This window comes from Rhincodon typus, chromosome 1 (genome assembly GCF_021869965.1).
Source record: "Rhincodon typus isolate 14 chromosome 1, sRhiTyp1.1, whole genome shotgun sequence".
Classification (NCBI taxonomy): Eukaryota; Metazoa; Chordata; class Chondrichthyes; order Orectolobiformes; family Rhincodontidae; genus Rhincodon; species Rhincodon typus.
In genome coordinates, this window is record NC_063332.1 from 35,962,627 (window position 1) to 35,977,041 (window position 14,415).

A 14,415-nucleotide genomic window follows, 5' to 3' on the forward strand; every position below is an offset into this window, starting at 1 on the left:
CGAAACGTCAGCCTCTCTGCTCCTATGATGCTGCTTGGCCTGCTGTGTTCATCCAGCCCTGCACATTGTTGTCTCCACTTGGTACATGATTTGTTATCACATTTTCCTGATGCCTTGCTAGTTAAGTAAGGTTTGTAAGATGTAAAAACCTGAATAAAAGAAACATGGCTAAGAGAGGGACAGGACTGTCAGCATAAGGTACCTGGATACAGGTGCTTTAGGTAGGACAGAAGTGGAGGAAAGAAGGGAGGAGGAGTTGCATTTTTGATTAAGGGGAGCATCACAGCAGTAGTCAGAGATGAAATAACTGAGGGATCATCCAGTGAGGCTTTTGTGGGTGGAGCTAAGAAATCAGAAGGGGATGGTGACATTATTGGGGTTGTACTATAGGCCCCCAAATAGTCAACAGGAATTAGAGGATCAAATATGCAGGGAGATTGCGGAGAAATAGGGTTGTCATAGTGAAGGATTTTAATTTTCCTAACATAGACTGGGACTGCCATAGTGTTAAGGGCTTAGATGGGCTGGAATTTGTTAAAAGTGTTCAGGAAATTTTCCACAAGCAGTATATAGAGGGTCCTACTCAGGAAGGGGCAAAACTCGACCTACTCTTGAGAAATAGGCAGGACAGGTGACTGAGGTGACAGTGGGGGAGCACTTTGGGACCAGTGACCATAGTTCTACCAACTTAAAATAGTTATGGAAATAAACAAAACTGGTCCACAGGTTCAAGTTCTAAACTGGGGCAAGGTGGATTTTGATGGAATTAGACAGGAGTTTGCAGGGGTTGATTGGAATAGTTTGTTGGCAGGCAAAGGGATCTCTGGCAAGTGGGAGGCCTTTAAAGGTGTGATAGCTAGAATTCAAGGTCTATATGTTCCTGTGAGGGTGAAGGCAAGGTTGGCAGGAGTAGGGAACCCCGGATGACAAGAGATATTGAGGCTTTGACCTGAAAATAAGAAGGAGGCATGGCTCAGGAACAGGCAGCTGGGACCAAAGGAATCCCTGGACGGATATAGGGGATACAGAAGTTCACTGAAGAAGGAAATCAGGAGGGCGAAAAGCAGGCATGAGATAGCTTTGGCTGAGAAGTTTAGGGTGAATTCAAAGAGATTCTTTCAGGATATTAAAGGAAAAAGAATAACTAGAGAGAGACTAGGACCCCTCAAGGACCAAAGTGGACACGTATATGTGGAACCGCCGGAGATGGGTGAGATCCTCAATGAAAATTTATCCTCTGTGTTTACCATGGAGAAAGACATGAAGACTTGGGAACTTGGGGAAGTTAGTGGTGATATCTTGGAGACAGTCTATATCACAGCAGAGGAGGTGTTGGAAGTATTAAAATGTATGAAGATGGATAAATCTCCTGGTCCTGATCAGATATATCCAAGAACCCTGCAAGAGGCCAGAGAAGAAATTGCAGAGGGCCTGGCTGATATATTTGTGTCATCGTTCGTAACAGGTGAGGTCCCAGAAGACTGGAGGGTACTGAATGTTACGCCACTATTCAAGAAGGACTGCAGAAAAAAACTTGGGAATTATAGACCTGTGAGCTTAACACCTGTGGTAGGTAAGTTCCTTGAGAAGATTCTGAGGTATAAGATATACATGCATTTGGAAAGACAGGATTTGATTAGGAGTAGTCAGCATGGCTTTGTGCATGGGCAATCATGCCTCCCAAATTTGTTAGAGTTTTTTGATGAAGTGACCAGGAAGGTTGATGAAAACAGGCCAGTAGACATAGTATATATGGATTTCAGTAAGTGTTTGATAAGATTCCACATGGTAGGCTGTTCTGGAAGGTTAGATTGTGTAGAATCCAGAGAGAGCTGGCAAATTGAATACACAATTGGCATGATGGTTGGAAGTAGAGAGTAATAGTAATGCTTGTCAGACTGGAGGCCTGTGACCAGTGGTGTGCCTCAGGGGTCGGTGCTGGGCCCATTGCTGTTTGTTATCTACATCAATGATTTGGATGAGAATGTACAAGGCATGATTAGTAAGTTTGCGGATGACACTAAAATAGGCAGTATCGTGGAAATTGAGGAAGGTTATCGGAAATTGCAGCAGGATCTTGATCAGCTAGGGAAGTGGGCCGAGAAATGACAAATCACAAGTGTGAGGTGTTGCATTTTGGAAAATAAAATCAAAGTCGGAGTTTCATGGTGAATGGTAGGGGCTTAAGGAATATAGTGGAACACAGAGACCCTGGAGTTCAGATGCATGGTTCTCTGAAAGTGGAGTCACAGATAGACAGGGCAGTGAAGAAGGCTTTTGGCACACTGGCCTTCATCAGTCAGGGTATTGAGTACAGAAGTTGGGAAGTTATGTTGCATCTGTACAGGACATTGGTGAGGCCACAGTTGCAGTATTGTATTTAGTTTGGTCACCTTGCAATAGGAAGGATGTTATTAAATTGGAAAGAGTGCGGAAGAAGTTTGTAAGGATGTTGCCAGGACTCAGGTGAGTGAGTTATAGGGAGAGGTTGGACAAGCTAGGTCATTTTCGCTAGAGCATAGGAGACTGAAGGGGGATCTTAAAGAAGTGTATAAGATCATGAGAGACATGGATAGTCTTTTTACCAGGGTTGGGGAATTGAGGACTCGAGGGCATCCGTTTAAGGTAAGAGGGAAAAGAAAACATGGGAATCTGAGGGCAACATTTTTACACAGACGGCGGTACACATATGGAATGAGCTGCCAATGGAAGTCGTTGAGGCGAGTAGATTAACAACATTTAAAAGGCGTTTGGATGAATACATGGAAAGGAAAGGTTTACAAGGATATGGGCCAAATGCAAGGAAATGGGGTTAGCGTGGATGGACATTTTGGTCGACATGGACCAGTTTGGGCCAAAGGTCCTGTCTCCTTGCTGTAGGACTGTATGACTCTATAACTCTCGGTGAGTCGTGCCATTGATAAGCCATTTAATAAGTGTGATCAGTTTGCACCTCACTACTGCATAGCCCAGAATCGTGCTACACCACTTGTAAAAACATGAAAGATGGAGTGGGATGATCTTGATGTCGAAAGAGCTTTGTAAAATGAAATAAATTGATGAAAGTCAACAATTGTTAGACAATTTTACATCATGGGTCAATTTATATATTTTGTTTGGATGAAGACATAGAATATTGTGTAATGAGAATATAGACAGGATTATTTTTCTTTAATTGCTTTGTAATTAACTACACAGTGGAAAATGAATTTTTAAAAGAATGGGGAATATGGGATCTATTAATTGTTGGTTTAATTATAATGTGTGACATGGAATTAAAAATCTTTGATTAGTTTTCGAAAGATTTCTATCAAAACTTTGACTTTGAAGAAAAGTGTTAATGCCTGGTGAATCAAATTGTTACAAATGTTAATGTATTTCCTGAAGGTTAAGAAGAAACTAGTGGTGGCTACTAAATGTTTGATCATGGGTATGTAAGGAACACTTATAACACTGGGCTGGGAATGAGAAGGGTGAGACTGAGGAAGCCAATAAATTCTTTCCACAAAATCAGAGATATATGTACTTTATTTTGATCTCTCCAACGGGCTTGAAATCTCTTCATATTAGCCTGGCTTTTCATTGAGGCCTGATACCTGCTAAGCCATTGGTGCCATTGTAGTTAATACATTGCCTGGTGAAGCCCCTCTGGGTTCTCCAAAGGTTTGGTACAGACAAGGCTTTTCCATTTCTGGTGTATTTGCTATGTAAGCTATGATTACTGAAATGCATCCTTCTTTCCCATATTTAGTCAGCTTTTATGTAGGCTTTCCCTTTCTGCAAAGAGAACTCCTCCCTTATGCAACTATGCAACTCCTCTGTTGCAGTTATCCAATTCTGTAAGTTTTCCGAGCTGCAGGAATACTCGTGGTGGCTGATTTACCTTTTCCTGTTGTTCACATGTCCTCTGCTGCGTTTCTCCTGAGCTTCTCCAACTTATGCATGCTTTCCCTCTCCATGTTTCAGTGCTTAGATAGGCCTTGAAGTCTGTTGCTCTTGGCTTCCTGAAGCTCCTGACTTTCCTTCAGGTTTTTCAACCATACCTAGGGTTGGATTGCTCAGCTGATCTCATTCATCACCCATGGCGCTGTGCTGTCTCTGGATTTCAGTTCCAGTGCTCCTAGCTGCTTGCCTCCAGCTCTGTGGATCTGCCATCATCTAATAAGATGAGGGTCCACACTCTAGCAAGTGAAAATAAACACGTTTTATTAGCTATAACTAAATACAAGGGATGATAGGGGAAGGCATATCTGGAACTCTCCTGGCTCAGGCTCCAGTACTGTGTGATTTGATGTCACAAAGTCATGGCATGTTATGCCTATGCTCAGTCGCTATTCTTAAAAACAAATGTACAATTGACCTTTTATACCACAATGATGAAAGAAAGTAAATCTGAGAATTTCATGGATCACTTGGGACCCAAGGATTCCAGTTTTTACTTTATGTCATTCATACTTTTTGAATACATTTTTCTGGTATCAATGCAAAATATTTACAACTATTTATCATCTCCCAGAAGAAGTCATTCCTATTTACTTGCACAGCCATTCAGGCATGTACATCTAATGAACACTTTCACAGTAACATACACTCTAACATACTGAGATTATCAGATTTTTATCACTACCTGCATATGCTCATTCCTTGTTGTGAACCATTGAAATATATCAGATTACCAAAAACTTTAAGGATTTTAGAAACTTTGATTCATATCAGAGGGTGAAGTTCTGCAGCATCTTTATATGTTGCTGCAAAGCAGACCTGAGAGAATTGCAATTGTACCTGTGTGTGGTGTTTGTGTTAGACCTGGAGCAGGTAACCTCGCACCATAGAAAATTCACACTCGTCCTTCATTTCTGCAATATGAATTTTTTACACTGAATAATTACACTTCTGAAAAAAACTCAAGTCATGACAGTGACAAAATTGGGAGAAGTGTTTCCCACTTAGCGAATGAGGATGAGAAAGAGATAGTAGGAACTGCAGATGCTGGAGAATCTGAGATAACAAGGTGCAGAGCTGGATGAACACAGCAGGCCAAGCAGCATCAGAGGAGCATGAAAGCTGACGTTTCGGGCCTAGACCTTTCTTCAGAAAACGGTCTTTTGCTGGAGCTGCTCTCACCCAGGCTTTGGGTAGTCAGGAGGTGAGTTACTCTTTGCAGGATTCCTAGCCATTGACCTGTTCTTGTCACCATATTATTTATATAACTCATCCAATTCAGTTTCTGGCCAATGGCAACCTCGAATGGATATTGGGGATTCAGCATTAGTAATACCATTGAATGTCAAGTGGTAAAGGTTAGATTCACTCTTGTTGGAGAAGGTCACTGCCTGAAGCTTAGTGTGGCAAGCCTGAAAATTGCATTTGGACATGGTCTGCTTCAGTATCTAAGAAGTTGCAAATGAACATTGTATTATTATCAGTGAACTTTCCAATTCTGATTCTTTAATTGAGGTAAAGTCATTGATGAAGCAGTTGAAAATGCACTTAGGAACTCCTACAGACAAGTCCTGGAGCTGAGATGGCTGACTTTAATAACCACAGCCATTTTCCTTGGTGCTGGCTGGGATTTCAATCAGTGGAGAGTTGCCCCCCGATTCCCGTTGACTCCGGTTTTTCCAGGGATCCTCGATTCCACACTCAGAAAATTCAGTCCAAATTCGGTTATTCTTACGTCACCTCTGGGAATTCAAGGCAGGAGGTTGTGGACCTGGCAGAACATTAAGTGGGCAATAGTGAGTTATTTGTTGCTGAGCAGGTGATGCTTGATAGCATTGTCGGAAATATCCTCCATCACTTTACCAATGATCGAGTGGAGACTGATGGGATTGTTGTCCAGTTCAGAGTATCTCTACAACCCTGCGGAATTACTTGACTAATATACATGAAGCAATTTTACCCAAATACTTATGTGTTTACCAGGCAAAAATGACTATGCACATGAGTCAGCAGTTAGTGAAATAGTTGCAAATTAATTTGAAGACAACAAAGATGAGTTAAACTTTACAATTTTAACTTTAACAATTCTACTCCAAACCAACTAATTCTTTTAGAAACTTAAGAACTTTCAGATCCTCATAACTTTTGTTCAATTCTTTGGTCTGTTCCTTTCTCTCTCTCTTTTCATGGGTTGATTTTCTCTCTCTCTCTTCAGTCAGAGGGCGAGCTGCTCTGGTCTTTGCTGTGTCTAGATGGGTCTCTAGGTCAGCTGGAGAGTGGGATCAGGTCGATCTCTTCATCTCTGCAAGAACCGGGTTCTGGCCAGCTTCTTGACCTTTCCAAGGACTTGACCAATCAGGGGCATCGAGTGAAAAATAGAAATTGCTAGAAAAACTGAGCAGGTCTGGCAGCATCTGTGGAGAGAAATCAGAATTAACATTTTGAGTTAGATGACTCTTCCTCAGAACATGCAGAATACAGACATCGAGTTAATTGGTTTTATTATCTTGAAATGTCGTTAGTAGTTTTCAATGGCTTGCTAATGGTGAACCCTTTGTATGTGTCTGATCTGGTGCCAGGGTGTCTAGTTTTGGTCCAGAATATATACCTGGTATTTTGTTTTACTGAGGCACGTCTGCCCAATGTATCTAGTGGTGATTTGTTTATCAGGAAATGTCGAACTGCCCTTTTACACTTGCTAATATGTTCTAGTGAATCTCTGGTTTTTAATTGTTTGACCTTGGATCTTGCAAAAGCTTGTTTCCAGGCAAAATTGTCTCTGTGTGTCTGTGCGTCTTGACTGTGGTATTCCCAGCACTTCTGCTTTTTGGCCAATTTGTGTGCCCTGTCTTTATTTTAGCTGTTCTGCTTGTATTTCTGGCTTTGTGGTTGTTGTAGTTGGTTCCTTTCTAATGGTTCTATTTACTTGAGCTGTCACAGGCTGCTATAGAATGGTAATTGGCCAGTTTGAATTGGTCCAGCCTTTTGAGCACAGGACATACCTGGGCACATCTGTACACATTATCGGACAGGTGCCACAGTTGTAGATGTACTGGAACAGCTTGGATGGTGGCAAAACACAAGTCTTTAGTACTATCGCTATAATTTTGTCAGGGTCATAGCCTTTGTAGTATCCAGTGCCTCCAGCCATTTCTTGATATCACATGGAGTGAATCAATTTGCTTAAGAGTGACATCTGTGATGCTGGGAACATCTGGATGAAGCTGAGATGGATCATCTACTCAGCACTTCTGGCTGATGATTGCTGTAAAGGTTTCAGCCTTATCTTCTGTACTGATGTGCTGGGATTTCCCATCATTGTGGCGCGAGTTGTTTGCAGTTCCTCCTTCTCCAGTGAGTTATTTAATAAGCTACCAACCCAGTCTTTGTTAAATTCGGTTTGATGGGAATGGTAGAGTGGGGAATATGTCAGGCTATGAGGTTATAGACTGTCCTTGAGTACAATTCTGCAGCAGCTGATCGCCCACATCATGTCATGGATGCCCAGGCTTTAGTTGCTGGATCTGTTTGGTCTGTCTGATTTAGTGCAGTGATAGTGACACACAACACAAAGTAGGGTATCTTCAATGTGAAGATGAGATTTCATTTCCACAAAAACTGTCAGTGGTCATTTGTACCAAAAATTTTGTTACAGATGCACTGTGTTTTCTTTCTTACTGGCTCCCTTAACTCTTGCTACAGATACTACCTAGCAGCTATGTCCTTTAGGACTCAAACAGCTCACTTAGTAATGGTGCTGCCCAGCCACTCTTGGTGATGGACATTGAAGCCCCCACTGAAGGAGCTTTCCTTGATCTATTGGACCTGATGCCGTGAGACTTCATGAGGAGGACTTCCAGGGCAACTGCCACCCATCTGACTCACACTGTGCCCCACCTCTGCTGAGTCTGTTCTGTCAGTGAGACAGGACATACCCAAGGGGTTGTAGTGATGTTATCACATTGTGATGTTGGGGCATTGTCTGTAAGGAATGATTCTGTGAGTATAACAATGTCAGGAGTTTGCAGGACTCCTGTGTGGGACAGCTCTCCCAATCATGTCACATATGCTTTTGTTGTGGGAAGAAGCATTTTGCAGGGTTTCAGGGCTGATTTTTTTCATTGTCATTTCCTTGCCTTGGCATTTTAATGCCAGGTGGTCCATCTGGTTTCATTTCTTTTTGGAGACTTTCTCACAGTTGATACAACTGGGAGTTAAGAGTCAACTATGTGTTTTTTTCGTAATCGTTCATTGGATTTGGGCATCACTGTCTAGGCCAGCATTTATCGCCCATCACCCAGACGGCAGTTAAGAGCCAACCATAATGTGAACAAGCTGGTTTTTACAACAATTGTCAATTGTTTAATGGTGATCATTAGACTTTTAGTTCCAGGTATTTATTGATTTCAAATTCCACAATCTTCAGTGGTGGGATTTGAACCTATGACCCCAGAAAATTTCCTGGGTCTCTGGATTACCATCAACAACACCACTACGTCATCACCTACAATGGCAAGACCCAAGAAAAGTTTCCAGAGTATTTTGAATGTTCAGGAATAAATTAGCCAGAAATGCATCTTCTGATCCCTAAGAGACCTCTGCTGGAAAGAGCATGACTGTGAAAATAAGCTGAGAGTAGGATTGGGTCCACAGCACAGGCTTGTACAACAGCAGCCACTTGTGTCACTCATGAAATAATCAGTGGAGAATATAATTTAAAAATGTGCAAAAGACTTAGTTATTCTTTCGGGCTGAATTTGCCCTTCTAAGAATAAAGTCTGACAGACTTTTAAAGCGTTAAGTATTTCATTTTCTGCTCAATACTCCACTTGCTACCCAAGGTTGAACACAACTGTCTCATTGCCTCCAGTCCCTCACCTGAGTGGCCATTATTCACATGTCCTTGTTGTGCTCCTTGGTAAACTATACTCCATGAGGGTTGGATTTTGCCGAAGTGGGATGGAAACAAAAGATGATCACTTTGCAGTGCAGACAGAGGTTCCAGCTCTGTTTCTGGCACCAGTCATTTTCAGCTATGCAGGAAAGGGCACAGATTGGGAACGGACCCATATCTGTTCTGACGGCAATTAAACTTGTTAAGGCTCAGCCTTTGAGTCTGCTGAACTTTGCAGGAACTAAGCAGGTAAGAAGAAGCATTTTTCATACAACAGATGGCTCAGATCCGGGATACTCTGCCTAGAAGATGGTGGTGGTAGGTTCAATAGGGCATTGGATGATTGCTTAAATAGAAACGATGTATAAGGGTGTGGGGAAAATTCTGCGCAAACATGCTGGGGTAAAGGAATTCTGTGCGTCTATATTTCCGCTTTACATCATTTTCACTGTATTGGTGGCTGTAGATTTCTGTTTTCTTCTCTACGTCATCAATATTGTTTGAAGCACATTGAAAGAATATTATGTTAAAAGAAAACAAATGATAGGTAACTTTGAAATCTTGTTCATGTTTGATTGCAAGCTGTTGGTTTGAGACAATAATAACGAATTGTATTCTCCACTAAAAGGTGGACAAAATGAGTTACTTGTCAGTTAATGTTTCCAAAAGGAAGGAAGTGAAACAAATTGTGCTTGATCAAGAATTAGGTGTCACCTATACCATGTGTGCTGGTGTAAGATTGTACTCACGAAACTGTTTTATTTCAACTTCAAAATGCACTAAATTAACTGGATGATGTTCACTTATTATGCAATTTCAGAAATTTCCTGGAAAGGTCATTGGGAATATCAAATGCGTCATTAGGTGAATTCTTGTTGTGTGTAATAATGTTTTCTACTGAGACACCCTTGACCCTTGAGAATCACTGCAAGGTATGGTTGACAATAAATGGGCAGGCACAATGTGCTTCTCACTCACTAATACTGGAGACCTTAGGTCTACTTAAAGTGTTCAGAGTGCCCCCATGTAAGCAACAAGCATAAAGGAGACTGGGAACTTGAATGTTTGTTTCGTGTTAGCTCCTTTGGCTCCCCAAATTCTACTTCAATGAAGTTTGATTCCAGCAGTGTGGTCCCGATTCAGAAATAGTGCTGAAGAGGAGACCATCTAAACATGTAGAGAATAATCTGGGCATTTTATCCCAAAATCTCTGTTCCACTTATGGTGTCTCCTGTGCTATGCCCCTTCTCCAGACTAGAAAAATGACAGCTGTGCAGTAGGCTGTCTATAGCCTTTCACTGGCTATCTGTGCCTGATAGTTTGACATTAGAACAACTGGCCTATAGTTTCAGCAAATCACGCAAGCGTGCCGGCCTGATTTTATCCAGGAAGATCAACGCATTTTTGATTAGGTGCAAACAACCATGATGTCAAGTTTTGATGAGAAAAGGTTAAGGAAGAAATGTGTGTGAAAAGGAATTGATTTTGCTAGTGTTGGCTCACCATACCTTGTTTTGTTTGGATGTAGTCGGATCGTGGATATGTTGTTTGTCCTAGCGGGCTTGGCCCTAGATCCAAACTAGCTCTTCCTGATTGGAGATCTGCCAGCTTGTGTGTCATTTAATGTTTGTCAAGGCTCCATATCAGGCTGGATTGAAATTTATCCTCTTTCTCTCACATTTTGTCCAAGTCATCACCTCTTACTAATGACAAGAGTTTTTGTAGGAAGAGTGTAGAAAGTTGAGTCCTCTGCCTTCTTCCTATAAGCAGTTCAAATCTTTCTTAACCATTTTGGAGAGGAGTTCAAAAATAGTTCAGAAGTGCAAGTTAAATTTCATTTTTTGTGTTCAAGGAGGTCCATTCCAAGATATTCCCATGGTTACAATGAAAAGGAAGATGATATTAATTGTTCTTTTGTCTCCTGATAATGAATAGCTCAAGTAGCACAGCAAGTTTGAGAGATCTGACCACCAAACAGAATATCTTGCTCTGGCTCAATATGTTGAGTTGCCCCTTACTTTCCTCCTTATAGATTCATGACTGTGTAACCAAATTCAGCTCCAACTCCATTTACAAATTTTCTGATGACACCACTGTAGTCGGTCAGATCTCAAACAATGACAAGACAGAGAACAGGAAGGAGATAGGTAGCTGGAGGTTTTGAGTCATAAGGATTGGCTGATACTTTTTTCATTGGAGCATAGGAGGTGGAGCAGTGACTTTGTAGAGGTTTATAAAATCAGGAGGGGCATAGACAAGGTGAATAGCAAAGGTCTTTTCCCTAAGCTGGGGGAATTCAAAACAAGGGGGCAACTTCTTCAAACAGAGGGTGGTTCGTATGTGGAGTAAACTGCCAGAGGAAGTGGTAGATGCAGGTACAGTTACAACATTTAAAAGACATTTGGATAGGTACATGAATAGGAAAGGTTTAGAGGAATATGGGCGAACCGCAGGCAAGTGGGCTAGTTTAGTTTGGGAAACTTGGTTGGCAGGAAGGAGTTGCACCAAAGGGTCTGTTTCTCTGCTGTATGGTGTAGTGGCATAGTGTAAAGACAATAATGTCTCCCTCAGTATCAACAAAATGAAGGAGCTGGTCTTCCACTTCAGGAAGCAGAATGGATAACATGCCCCTGTCTGTATTAATGACACTGAGGTGGAGGCGGTCAAAAACTTCAGGTTCCTAGGAGTAAATATCACCAACAATCTATCCTGGTCCATTCACATTGATGCTACAGTCAAGAAAGCAGACCAACACCTCTACTTCTTCAACAGGCTAAGGAAATTCAGCATGCCCACAATGACTCTTACCAAGCACCATCGAGAGCATCCTACCTCGATGCATCAGAACTTGGTATGGCAACTGTTCTGCCCAAGACCACAAGAAATTAAAAAGAGTTATGAATGCAGCCCAGTCCCTCATGGAAGCCAGCCTTCATTCCATTGACTCCGTCTACACTTCCCGCTGCCTCGGAAAAACAGCTAAAATAATCAAAGACCCCTCCCATCCTGATTATACTCTCTTCCACTCTCTTCCTTTGGTCAAAAATCACACAACACCAGGTTATAGTCCAACAGGTTTATTTGAAGACACAAGCTTTCGGAGTCTGACTCCTTCTTCAGGTGTCACTGAGGGAGACACAGAAAGCTTGTGTCTTCAAATAAACCTGTTGGTCTATAACCTGGTGTCATGTGATTTTTTAACTTGTCCACCCCAGTCCAACTCCACATCTCCACATCATCTCTTCCTTTGGGCAGAAGATATAAAAGTTTGAAAACATGTTTAACATATTCAAGAACAGCTTCTTCCCTGCTGTTAACAGACTTATGAACAGACCTCTTCTATATTAAAGTTGATCTTTCTCTGCACCTTCTCTGTAGCTGTAAACACTATATTCTGCATTCTGTTCTATTACCCTGATGTACTTACATCAGGTATGATTTTTCTGGTTAGCATGCGAAACAATACTTTTCACTCTTATCTTGGTGTATGTGATAATAATAACATCAAATCACACAAGTGGAGATATGAAGGTTATGAGCAATTTGGACCCTTAGAGATAATTACGAAAACGCGCTAGTTCCATCTAGCTTTATATCTTTGGCTAATCTCGGGTTCACAGATGATACAGGATAAACTTCCTATTCAAATGTTTTGCTCAGCTGTGCAGTTGTTCAGTTTATGCAAATTCTGATTTGGAAACAAGATCATCTCTGAGCTGGTTGGTTCTGTCACAGGTTCAGCACAGAGCCATTTTCCCATTTTGCTTTTGGCAAGAGTTGACAAAGAACTTTTCTGGGCGTAGAACATAGAACATAGAACATTACAGCGCAGTACAGGCTCTTCGGCCCTCGATGTTGCACCGACCTGTGAAACCAATCTGAAGCCCATCTAACCTAAACTATTCCATTATCATCCATATGTTTATCCAATGACCATTTAAATGCCCTTAAAGTTGGCGAGTCTACTACTTTTGCAGGCAGGACATTCACGCCCTTACTACTCTCTGAGTAAAGAACCTACCTCTGACATCTGTCCTATATCTATCACCCCTCAATTTAAAGCTATGTCCCCTCGTGCTAGCCATCACCATCCGAGGAAAAAGGCTCCCACTGTCCACCCTATCTAATCCTCTGATCATCTTGTATGTCTCTATTAAGTCACCTCTTAACCTTCTTCTCTCTAACGAAAACAGCCTCAAGTCCCTCAGCCTTTCCTCATAAGACCTGCCCTCCATACCAGGCAACATCCTGGTAAATCTCCTCTGCACCCTTTCCAATACTTCCAATCCTTCCTATAATGCGGCGACCCGAACTGTACGCACTACTCCAAGTGCGGCCGCACCAGAGTTTTGTACAGCTGCAACATGACCTCATGGCTCCGAAACTCAATCCCTCTAACACACTGTACGCCTTCTTAACAACCCTATCAACCTGGGTGGCAACTTTCAGTGATCTATGCACATGAACACTGAGATCTCTCTGCTCATCCACACTACCAAGAATCTTACCATTAGCCCAGTACTCTGTATTCCTGTTACTCCTTCCAAAGGTGTAAACAGGCTTTAATTCTATATGAACGTATGTATGGTGCCTTCAGCTTTCCTGGTCCTGTAAACAGCTGTGGCAATTCAACTTTGTAGTATTTGGATTGATATTCTCTGCCTTTCAGTTCCTCTTCTCTGCAAATCACTATGGTCTTTCCTGCTCAATATTCAGTAACTGTGATTTTGAGTCATGTTAAAGTTTCCATGATTTGTTCCTCTTAATATTGGAAGGTTGCTTTCAGTTCTCCTATAACGCCGAGTTCTGTCTCTCCCAGTCTGTGTAGTTTTTATTTGATGCTGATGACAGCTGCTCTGCAATCACAGTTAGCATGAAAAACAACTCAAACTGCTGCACCTATCTCTAACTTGAAGTGCATCTTGTTTTCTTCGACTGAGATATCAGAATTCAGTAGCTTCTGCTTGGTTCCTGGATCTTTCCAAGGAAAGGTATCTCAATATCATGGATATCATAGACTTTTTGAATTTTGCCACAATTCAATGACTGCCCAATGCAAAAATCTGTATAGGCTTCCGTCTATAGCACCAGGTCAGAAGTGGCCCATCTTTTTGCATAAATGCCTGTTAAAACTCTTGGCAGAGCTGTTACCTGCCTGCATTTGTCCCTGTACACTGATAACACTTAATTGGTGCTGTTGATGGATGCTCCATCTGTGTTCCTTTTTATGACAGTTTTTCTGCTTTTAGGTTGGTACGTTGTTCTGAGGTAGTTGTGTTTTGATGCAGGACTCCCCTTGTCACCTTCAATTACAAATCGAATTTGCTTCCTGACCTCAGCGTGTCCATTCAGTTGGTTTTGGAGAGCTGGCATTCTTCCCTCCCCTCCACTCATTTTCCCAGACAACAGTAAAGGAGCAATTATATGTCCTTCAAGAGAGCTGAGAAAGCTGTTGGAGATTAATACCCTCAAGAATGAGGCTTTTTTGGCTGGTAGGGTGAATAAAGTAATAAGTATTTTCATTTGGATGTTAAGAACCAAAAGAACTGCAGATGCTGTAAATCAGGAAGAAAACCAAA